Genomic DNA, 12,040 nt, shown 5'->3' with positions numbered 1-12,040 from the left:
CACACCTTAATCTCCAGAGAGACACCGTTGCTCTTGAGTACTTTAGAGAGATCCCTAACAGCAGACTTTCCCACTGCAATACTTTTTTTTTTAATTTCCTGGCTGCTGGTGCCAAGAGTGTTGACTGTGGAGCCAAGCAAACTGAAGGTGTGAACAATCTCAATCTCCTCACCATCCATCCTGATGCTACCAATCAGTCCAGTGGTGAGAATCTTTGTCTTCTTCTTGACATTGAGTGTCAGTCCATACTGAAGGCTGCAGTCCTTGACACTCTGCAGCAAGTGCATGAGGTCCTCCTCAGTTTCGGCAAGCAGGATTGTGTCAGAGGAAAAGAAGATGACTCTCAACAAGATAGATTGGCACAGTAAACTGTAACAATGAGATTGAGCTTAATGGAGAACACAAGGATGGATTGTGCATGATAATGTAAGGCTCCAATTGGCTGTTCATAAGGCAGCTATTAGTTGTAGTCAGCAAAAAGACACATGACAACTAACAAAGTATATACTCAGTAAACTTGAGTTTGAGTTGGTTTTTAGTATATATACATGTCTGTCTGTGTATGTTTATATACATATGTGTCTATTCATATGTTCACACACATATCTTTCTCTCTGTGTGTATACGGTTGTTGCTGTTTTATATAATGTTGAGTTATAGCTGACTCTCCAGATATCTTCTGAGACAGTAAATTGCACAGGAATAGATTTTCTTCCTTTCTTCCTTGGAAGGCTTTCTTAATTATTAATTTATAACTCCATAGCTATACAATTCCAATGGAAAAAGATGAAGAGAGATAGAATAAAGATAGGAAGAAAAGGAATCTGCTGTGTGTTTTATGTACTTGGTCTCACAGTCTTTAGGGTGCCTCAGAGAGCCATGCAGTAATTCTGTTTTGCAAGTAAGGAAACTTTCAGGTCAGGAGATTTAACATTCAGAGCAATACAAGAACTGATGTAACTTTACCAATTAATATGTGGATTAGGGAATGTTAGGGACAAATTAGTTAGGTGGGTTTGTGTGGAGGGAAGATTAGGACAGAGGTCAACTGCAGAAAAACAAAAGGGAAAAATAGCCATATTGGGGCCAATCAAGATGAATGTCAGGAGGAGGAGTAGAGGTGGGGCTTGACTGCCTAATCACTGGCAAGAAATGTACATGCTTTATCTTATAGGGAATACACCTAAATCTCAACAAGTGGACTTGGGTGGTAAGGAAGCAACCTAGACTTGTGAGATTCAGTGACATCAAGAAAAATGGACGAGAGTGGGAACCAACATCAATATCATCCCCGTGGTCCAAACACTCTTGCTATGTTTTTATATTAAAACCACCTCAAGAAGATATATATGGCTCCTTGCAGTGACCAGAAGGCCGGAGACAGCGAGGGTTGCCATAATACCTGACTGCTATGAGGACAAGCCAGAGGACAGCACGTGTGCAGTTGTCAAGGAGGACCTGGGCTTATGTCTGTTGCAGTAGAACTCTGTGCTACAGGAAGGAAAATCTCAACAATGTTTGAAGGAAGGAAACTGCAAAACTTTGAAATAGTTCTTTTTTAATGTAAAAGGTCAATGTTGGATAACAGTTCAGGATTCAGAGGAAGAAAAGGATATTGATACCATCATGTTGAAGTCAAGATGAAAACAGAAAAGGATTTTCTGTAGTCATTAATGCAGAGAAGCCAAAACAGGAAATGAGCTAATCTGTTCAGCTGGATCCGCCCCCGATGGAAAATGGAGAAAATTGATGAGTTCTGTTCTGAATAAGTATAAATAAATATTTTTATGCCTTAAGTTAGTTGTAGAAGAAGAACGTTTAATTGAACAATTATGGCCATGTAATAAATGTGTCTTGAGAGTTACTAGAACATTCTCAGAAAGGACAGAGAATGGAAAGATTGTTATTTTCAGACAAATGACAGAGTTTGCACTGGGAAGCTGGGCTCTATAAGGACGAATGTGGCATCAGGATTGGAGGTAGACTCATCAACAAATCTGTGTTATACAGATGGCACAACTTTGCTTGCTGAAATTGAGAAGGACCTGAAGCACTTGCTGCAAAAGGTCAAGGACTACAGCCTTCAATATGAATTTCAACTCAACATCAAGAAAACAAAGATTCTCACCACTGGGCTGATTGACATCATCATGATAGAGGGCAAAGAGATTGTGATTGTTAACAGCTTTACTTTGCTTGGCTCCATAGTCAACACTCTTATTACCAGCAGTCAGAAAATCTAAAAACGAATTGCATTGGGAAAGTCTGCTGTCAGGCACCTCTCCAGAGTGCTGAAGTACTATGGTATCAGTCTGGAGACTAAGCTGTGCCTGATCCAGTCCATGGTCTTTCCAATTATGTGCTATCATGATATGCATCAGAAAGCTGGACAATGATTAGGCATGATAGAAGAAGAATTGATGCCTTTGAGCTGTGGTGCTGGAGAATAGTATTAAACTAACAGGTTTATCTTGGAAAGGGTGAAAGGAGGCTGCTCCTTGGAGGCAAGGATTCTGAAGCTCCGTCTGACATACTTTGGGTATGTTGCCAGGAGGAACCAATCTTTGGAGAAGAACATCATGCTTGGGAGGGTGGAGGCATAGTGCAAATGAGGAAGACCCTCAATGAGATGAATTAACTAGGTAACTAGGGTAATGAGGGTTAAATGTATCAGAGACAATAATGTTGGCTCTGGATAGAACAGGGTTCAGGGCTGTCGTACACAGAATCACTATGAATTGTAGGTAACTTGACAGCACATAACAGCAAATAACAACATGTGATATTAATTGATATTTTTTATATTCTGTTTAATTATCTTTTTGAGGAATAACAGTAAACATGAAAATTTTCCAGCCAGTTGGCCAGGTAGCTGTCCTTCAGACTTCTGGCACAACCTGGCCAGCACATCCAGGGATGTGCCTGTTGAAATATGTCAAGTGGTATTCCATCAATTCTTGGGATCTAATTTTCTGCCAGTTCCTTCAGAGCAGCTTGAACTTCCTCCATTATTACCATTGATCCTTGATCATATGTTACTTCTTGAAGTGGTTCTATAAAAACCAATCATTTTTGATACAGTGACACTGTGTATTCCTTTCATCTTCTTCTGATGCTTCCTGGTTCATTTAATATTCTACCCATAGTATCTTTAAGTATTTCAACTTGAGGCTTGAATTTGTCCTTCACCTTGAGAAATGCTGAACAAGTTCATCTCTTTTTCTTTTCTGACTCCAGCTCTTTGCAAACTTTGTTATCATACATTGCTTTGTCTTCATGAGCTGCTCTTTGAAATCTCTTGTTCAACTCTTTAACTTCCTCATTTCTTCCACTTGTTTTAGCTTTAGTGCAATATTTAGAGTCTCATCTGATACCCATTTTGGTCTTTTCTTCCTTCTCTTTCTTTACAATGACCATTTGCTTTCTTCATGAATGATAGTCTTGATATCATCCCAACTCATCTGACCTTGTTCTTTAGTGTTCAATCCCTCAAACCTATTCTTAGGATGTTTTTTCAAATTCAGGTGAGATAGACTCAAGATCATATTTTGGATCTTCTGGATTTGTTTTAATTTTCTTTAGCTTTAATTTTAACTTGGATCAGAGTAGTTGATAATCTGTTTGTCAGTCAGTACCTGGCCTTGTTTTCACAACAAATAATTAATTTCTTCAACTATTTTTCCCACAGATGTACTAAATCTGATTCCTGTGTACTCTATTTGGTGAGGTTTATGTGTATAGTTGCCACTTTGGGGGTTTTTTTGTAAAAGATATTTGCAATGAATAATTCATTTTTAGTACAAAATTTTGTCATTCTATCTCCAGGCTCATTTCTGTCACACTTTTTCAACCACTTGTCCTTTTTCCTTGTTTCCAATTTTTGCATTTAATTCACCAATTATTTGTAATGAATCTTGGTTGTATGTTCAATTAATTACAGATTGCAAAATTTTATAGAAACCTTTCATTTTCTCTTTTGTGCCTTTTGTTGTTTGGTGCACATCTTTTAATTAGAGCAGTATTAACAGGCCTTTCTTGTAGGGGTATGAGTAGTATCCTGTTCCTCACAACACTGCACTTCAGGATGGATCTAGAAATAGTTGTTTTGACCATGGATACAACTGCATTTTCCCCTCAGTTTTTAATTTCCAACATAGTACATCATATGATTTTTCTGATTTAAAGTGGCCTATGCCAATTCCGCTCAGCTCCTCAATGCCTAGTATGTTAATATTTATGTGTTCCATTTCTTTTTTAAGAATATCCAATTTTTCTACATTCATATTTCACACATTACATGTTCCAATTATTAAGGGATGTTTGTAACTATTCCTCCTCATTTTTTTGTGTCTTCCAGATTGAGGGCAAAGCCTTCTCCATTGTTGAATTGATAGTCCGTAAGTGTCCTCTGTTGTTCATAGGGTTTTCCTAGGTCTGTTATTTCAGAAGTGGATGGCCAATCCTTCTTCCTGTAATTGTTGTTGTCTGTGCCATTGAGTCAGAATCAACCCCTAGCTGACCCTCTAACAGGTTTTCAGAGGTAGTTTAATCACACAGGAGGAGATTGCCCATCTTTCTCCTGTGGAGCAACTGGTGGACTTGAACCATGTGCCCTTGGGCGGTTGCAATGCAATTCCTTACTAGTAAGCCACTAGAGGTTCCTGAATTAAAGGAAATCCTTCTTCCTAGTCTGTCTTAATTTTGGAGCTCCACTGTAGTACAGCATCTGACATACAAGAGTTGTACCCATAAGTACAGACTATAGACAGCATACAGTAGTAAGCTATTAAGAGTAGTAACATGCAAAGACATTTCTGCCATACAAACCTGGAAGATAAAGGATACCCTGACGAGTAAAACACAAGGACAAACATATACAAATAATTGTGCAGGTGGCAGACATTCCTACATCAAGGCCACAGCATAAGCTCCAGAAGGCCTGCAGATTGTCTGGGCTTGGTTAGGGGCAATTGATAGCTTGTGCATTGGTCTCCCATACCACCTTGAGGGGCTGCAAGGCACAGCCTCTAACTGACCTTTTGTATGATGGCTCAGGTTCCAGTCTCTCTTGTCCATTATGTTGGTGCTTCTCAGCAAAGATAAAACTCTTGGCCTCCTGGCCAGCTTCCTGGCATACATGTGGGTGCTATTGCTTGAGCTCCCAAGCCTGCATCTAGCTGCTGCCCCACATTGACGCTCAATAAATGTTAGCTACTACCACTATTATTGTATTATTAATGCCACAGCTTCATGGTCCAGTTACATAAAAGCATACACCATCACCATAGGCTCCTCCATTTCTCTTAGTGCTCTTTTTATCACTTGATCAGACACAAGTTATATTGATTCTAGCTTTCTTGATGTTTTCCAACTTGATTGCCAACTCTATGATAATCCATAACAAAAAAGTAGGGAGTATATAGCTGATGTAATGTTCATTCAATGGAAATAATGCAGAGGAGAAAAATATAGCCTTCAGAGGCACAAGATACAAAAATTAAAAGCTGATTGACAAGATAAATGATCACTTTTGCTACTTTGAGGTATCTCTCTTCTCCTGATTTTAACAGGTAAATGTAGAAAAGAATATCTACAGAAAGCTGTCTAGAATCAAAGTTAAGTCTAGTCTGCTGGCTCAGCCATCTTTTTGTTATTGTTATGTGCCATTGAGTCACCTGGAACTCACAGTGACCTTATGTACAGCAGCTCTGAAGCCTGCCTGTCATGAGCCAGTCTCACTGATTTCGACACACCAATCCCCATTGCCCCAGTTAATGAATCAATCCATCTCATCCAGGGTCTTCCTCTCCTGAACAGTCCCTCCATCCTTCCAAGCATGATATTCTTCTCCAAGGATTGGTCCCTCCTGGCCACATGCCCCAAATATGTGAGACAGAGCTTCAAAATCCTAGCCTCCAAGGAGAAACTTGGTTTTACCCTCTCCAAGAAAGACCTACTATTTGTTTTCTTGGCGGTCCATTGTATGTTTAAGACTCTTCTCCAGCACCACAATTCAAAGGCATTAATTCTTCTATCATCCTTAGTCATTATCCAGCTCTCTGGTGCATAGCAAGTAATTGCAAAGACCATGGTCTGAATCAGGCCAGCTTAATGGAAAACAATTGAGCTATTTCCTATGGATCTGTGAGTGCAGACTCCACGGAGAATGTGAAGAAGTTCAACATTAAAAGCAGTATGATGATCATTTGAATTATTGGCTGTGTGGTTTTAGAGTATGTAAGTTCACCTCTCTGAGCCTTGTTTCCTCACTGGTAGTTAAAGACCATCATATTTATCTCATGAGGCTTTTATGAAGACAAAAGATATGTAATCTATTGGGCACATAGTAATAAATGATAGTTATTACTATTGTGGGTGATAAAAAAGTAAGACACATTGCTTATACCCTGGCATGAAAGAGAGAAACAAAAATTGATGTTTCTTGAATATTTAATGAATGATAACTTTTTTGCCATGTTACGTATGTTTGCCTGTATACATACACACACTCACTCAATATTGTCAGTAACTAATGATTCTTGATAGATAGCAATTGTGAAGAGTATCATGGCTTTTGCAATAATATCCCAATGTAGGTTGGTTTATTAAAAAGTAGATTTTTAAAGCTATGGCTAAGAAGTAATCAGATTATTTTTTTCCAGCTCTAAAACAAATTAAAATTTAGTAAATACCTTTACAGAAACATATACTCCAAAAATAGATCTGAGTTTGGGCGTTTGATAATTGTTTGACTAAGTTTGAAACCATAGATATAAAAATTAAATAGACTTTACAGGACTCCTCAAAAATTTTTAAAGGCCAATGTGCCAGATACTTTATAAAAGAAAGATATAATGAGCAACATCTGTTTTGTGAAACTTCCTTATCACAAGAAACTAGAAAAAAATTGAGAAAGACAAAGTGATGATAAGTGGTTTTGTTTAAAATATATTTAAGAAATGTTAGTTTGAACAAAGTTAAGCAGTTTTCTTAAACGCACAGCATTTCAGAACTGTATATATAATATATACATAATATATAATATATGCATATAATATGTAAAATTGTTGATCATGCTACAATTTCCATTTGTTTTAATTTTTGTTCGATATTTGGTGGTGGTGGTTGTTGTGATTGGGTGCCATCGAGTAGACTCATAGTGATCCTATGAGCACAGATCTGAATCCTGTCCTATTCTGTGCCATCCTCACTATCTTTGACAGCCCATTGTTGCAGTTACTATGTGAACTCACTTACTTGAGAGTCTTCCTTTCTTTCACTGTCCCTCCATATTCCCAAGAATGACTTCCCTAGAGCATTTTAAAAATTATATATATATGACAACAGTCTAGAACAAGAGATGCTTTGCAGGGTAGGTTGGGGGGGGAGTGGGAAAGAAAATTCTCAACAATAAAAAAAATATTATTTTAAAAACCCAAAACTTGATGGTTTGCTTAGATTTTTTTTGAAATAGCCTTTATAAGAATTTGACAGAAAATATATTTACCTTGCTGTGCATCTCAAAAACTGGTAGATGTCTTCAGTATCCATTCTTTACATATTCTATAATAGAACTCCTAAATTTTAGTTAGGTATAGATCACACATCCTAGTAGATATTTGCAAGAATGGGAACTCTGGTGGCCTACTGACAAAAAGCAGTACTTCAATCCCAAAGCTCTGCAGTTCAAACCCACGAGCTTCTCTAAGGGAGAAGTATGGGCAGTCTCCTCCAGTGCTCTTAACTGCCTCTGAAAACCCACCAGACAGTCAGCTCTGGGTTGATTCTGACAGCGATGGTACACAGCAACAAAGGTAATAGAAGTTATGAATTTTAGTTAGATAAGAATCATACATGCTAGGAGATATTTATAAGAATGATAAAGAGAATGTGTTTCCAAGTACCAGAGAGTGTTCTATGAATGCATAGAATCTGCACATTTTTCCCCTATAGAAATCCAGATAGCAAATGTATTAGGCTTTGCAAGGAATATAGTTTCTGTAACAAAGACCTAAGTTTTCCATAAGAAAATTAAAGCAGTCTTAGAAAATAGGTAAACAAATGGGTATGACTTGGTCCTGGTTTGTTTATAAATATAATTAGCAGACAATATTAAAAACTTTATGGATAATTTATGAAGACTCCAATAGGCTGAGGTAAGGCACCACATTAAATTAGAGACCTTGAAACCATAGAAATGGCATGGGATTTCTTTTTCTGTGATACATTTCTGAAATAAAGATGAAGAAATGGAAATCCAAAACCATCAAAAAGCCAAGACCAAAAAAAGTTCCCTCTAGCTAATATGTTAGAAAAGGAATAATTGCAAAGAATAACTTCTCTACTTTAGAAAAATATCAATGAACAAAAATCTGGTTTTACCCTCATCCATGCCAGAAATGTCTTTACAGAGAGCCTAGACTTACCATACAATATGCTTTTTTGTGTCTTTTTGGTTGTCCAAAGACCTTTAACTGGTTTAGATAATAATAAATGATGAACAAAGTTATGAAGAAAGGGAATTCCAGAACATTTGATTATGCTCATGTGAAATCTGTACATAGATCAAGAGAAGAAGGGTATATTCAAACAGAAGAAGGATATATTATGTGATTTAATATCAGAGAAAGTGTATGTATTTTCCACATACTTACTCAATCTGTATATTGAGCAAATAATATGAGAAAATGGACTATATATAAAAGAACATGGCATTAGGAGTGGAGGAGGTATTATTTACAACATGTGATATGTAGATAACACAATCTTGTTTGTTGAATTCGAAGAGGACAAAAAACACTGATCAAAGTTAATGACTGCAGTTCAATATTAATTATATTTCAACACAGAAATTCTTGTAACTGGACCAAAAGACAACTTCATCATAAATGTAGAAAATACTGAAATTGTCAATGATTTCATTTTACTTAGATTTGTAACCAGTGTCCATGGAAGCAGCAGTCAGGAAATCAAAATGAAGTGTCACATAGGGAAAATCTGCTGCTAAAAATTTCTTTACAATATATAAAAGTAAATATGACACTTTGAAGACTAAGGTGCTTCTGGCTCACAATATTTTCTGTCTCTTCATATCTGTGCAAAAGCTGGGCAATGAATAAGGGACACTAAAGAAGAATCTATGCCTTTGAATTATGGTGTTGGCTAAGAATATTAAATATACCATGAACTGACAGAAGAATTAATAAATCTGTCTGGGAAAAAGTACAGCCAGATTATCCCTCAGAGGAGAGGATGGTGAGAATTTGTCTCACTTATTTTGGACATGTTATCAGTAGGGAACAGTTGAAGAAATGGAAATCAGACTTGGGAAAGTAGGGAATCAGTGAAAAATAAAAAAGACACTCAATGAAATTAACTGACACAACGGCATAAAATGCTATAGTGCTTGTAAAGATGGCTCAGGACTGGGCAGTGCCTCGTTTTGTTGGATGAGGGTCAATATGAGTTGGAATCAATTCAACAGCACTTAACAATAACAAGTGTAAAGATATCAATGCTCCCAAATTAAAATAAATTTTAATCAAATTTGCATCAATCTTCATCAAAGTCCAGCACTTTGGTTTTGTTTGTACAGACATCAACAAAACCATTTCAAAACTCTGAGAAAATACACTCTGTAAGTGTATGGAATCAGTCATCATCTCAAGACTGATTGTAATAAACTGTACTAATTAAGACACTGTTCCATCCATAGAAGGGTAGACACACAGATCAGTGTCTATATATGAAAATCTCAGAACAGATAAGACAAATATGTTCAACTTATCTTTGAAAAAGATCTTATTTTAGGACATTAACCCACTGCCTCCACTACTGAGTTTATTCTCATTCATAGCAACCTTATTGAACAGGATAAAATTGTCCATAGGGCTTCCAAGGCTTAAATCTTTATGGAAGCAAATTGTCCATTTGAACTGACCCTCCAGGGGGTTTTCAGAGGATGTTGGTCACATGGGAGGAGATTGCCTATCCTTCTCCCATGGAGCAGCTGGTGGATTCAAACTACGTGCCTTCAGGATTGCATCCCACTTTCTTACCACTAGGCTAACAGAAGTACAAGTTAATATTTTTAACCATTGTGCCATCAGAGTTCCTTTAAGCCACTATGTTTTTGATAGCTTTTTACATCAGGAAGAGAAAGCTAATACACAGTCCTCACAACAACGATTGTAAATGGATCTTGACATTAAGCTTGAGGACCGTTCTGTGAAATCGGGCAAATGTTACAAATGTTACTCCTTGGATTTCTGTATCTATAAAATGCAAATAACAGTTTTTCCTCAAAACAATGATCCTGTTTTAAAGTGAGCATAAATTATGTTGTTGTTCTATATCATACAGTCTACTTTGACTCCTAGCAGCACTATAAACAACAGCTCTGAGCGTTGCCTTAACCTGAGCCAAGCTGACCACTCAGACACATTTGACCCCATCACCGTAGTCATTGTATCTATCTATCTCATCCAGAGTTCTATCTCATGCTGACTTGCCACCCTCCTAGGAAAGGAACTGAAAATGGGACATGAGAACACAGAGCTGTGAGCATCTCTCTGAAAGGGCCAGAGGGCGTTGAGAATAGTACCACCTCTCACTGCCGCAGAGCAGAATGCAGAGAAAGAGCCCTTAGCCTAGCCCCCTGGTACCTCTTGAGCCACACGAGCAGCAAGAGGTTCATTTATTCATTGTTGGCTCACAGACAGTGGTAGTGAAAGTGGAGTTTATAAGGGAAATAAGTTGGAGAACAGGGGAGAGGTAAAGAATATCACCCTTTGTAAGTCCATATGTTAGCCCAGCAGTTCCAAGACACAATTCCTCAATTAGTTTAGACTCTGGTTTCAGCTTTTTCCTTCTTCATCCAGCAAGAATTGCAAAACCTTTAACTGTGGCCTTTATTTCAGGGCTCCACTGTTTACATTTTGCCGCAGTGTCTCCACCGCCATCACCAGGGTCTTGCTCTCACCAGGGTCTCACTCCAGTCTCCCTCAAATCTTGCTGCCCGGTGTGGGAAATGCTTGTGCTCATGCTCACACTCTCAGTCCCACAGCTGTTAATGATTTGGAAGACCATATGTCTTCAGTTAAGGTAGCTGGAGACCAGAGGGGGCTAACATAATGGCTCTAAAAGCTGACTTTAAGCTAAAACAATTCCTCTCAAGCATGATACCCTTCTCAAAGGACTGGTTTCTACTGACAACATGCTCAAAGTATGTGAGATAGAGTTTCAAAATCCTTTCTCCCAAGAAGCAACTTGGATTCACCCTCTGTAGGATAGATCTGTTTTTCTGTTGGCTGTCATTGTATATGCGATACTCTTCCCTAGCATCCCAACTCAAAGGCATCAGTTCTTCTGTCTTCCTTAGTCATTGCCTGCTCTCAGATGCATAATGAGTGATAATGAAGGATCAGATGCACCTTAGTCTTCAGACTGACATGATTGGTCTTTAGAACTTCGGAGAGATCCTTGACAGAAGATTTTCCCAATGTATCTCATCTTTTGATTTCTTGACTGCTAGTGTCAAAGGTGTTGATTGTGGATGAAATCATTAACAATTTCAGTCTTCCCCTCTTCTATAATGTTCCTGCCTACTGACCCAGTGATGATGATTGATACTGAGATGCAATCCATATTGAAGGGTGCAGCCCTTGTTCTTCTGCAACAAGTGTTTTAGATTCTACTCACTTTGAGCAAGTGAGATTGTGTCAACTGCATAATAACCAATTGCTGAAAAATCTTCCTTCAATCCTGACGCCACATTCTGCTTCATAAAGTTTAGCCTCTCAAATGATCTATTCAGCACATAGATTGAAAAGACCTGGAAAAAAGGATACATTCCTGACATGCTCCTTTTGTGATTTTGAACTATGAAGTGTCCTCTTGCTCTGTTTGGATAATGGCTTGTTGGTTGGGGTACAAGTTTAATATAAGCATGACGATGTGTTCTGGGATTCCCATTCTGTTCAAGATTAGTCACAGTTTGTTGTGATCTACCTAGTCAAATTTCTTTGCATAGTATATAAAA

The 12,040-nt window shown here is 37.8% G+C and overlaps 1 pseudogene; it reads left to right on the top strand.

Moving 5' to 3' along the window:
• LOC102858365 overlaps positions 1-1,619 on the top strand; it is a 4,348-nt pseudogene extending 2,729 nt beyond the window's left edge.
• Positions 1,620-12,040: the final 10,421 nt, after the last annotated feature.

This window comes from Elephantulus edwardii, unplaced genomic scaffold (genome assembly GCF_000299155.1).
Source record: "Elephantulus edwardii isolate Elephantulus edwardi_28Jun2011 unplaced genomic scaffold, EleEdw1.0 scaffold00092, whole genome shotgun sequence".
NCBI classification, from domain to species: domain Eukaryota; kingdom Metazoa; phylum Chordata; class Mammalia; order Macroscelidea; family Macroscelididae; genus Elephantulus; species Elephantulus edwardii.
Note: the sequence above shows the minus strand (reverse complement) of the source record. Positions and strands in the feature narration are given on the sequence as shown.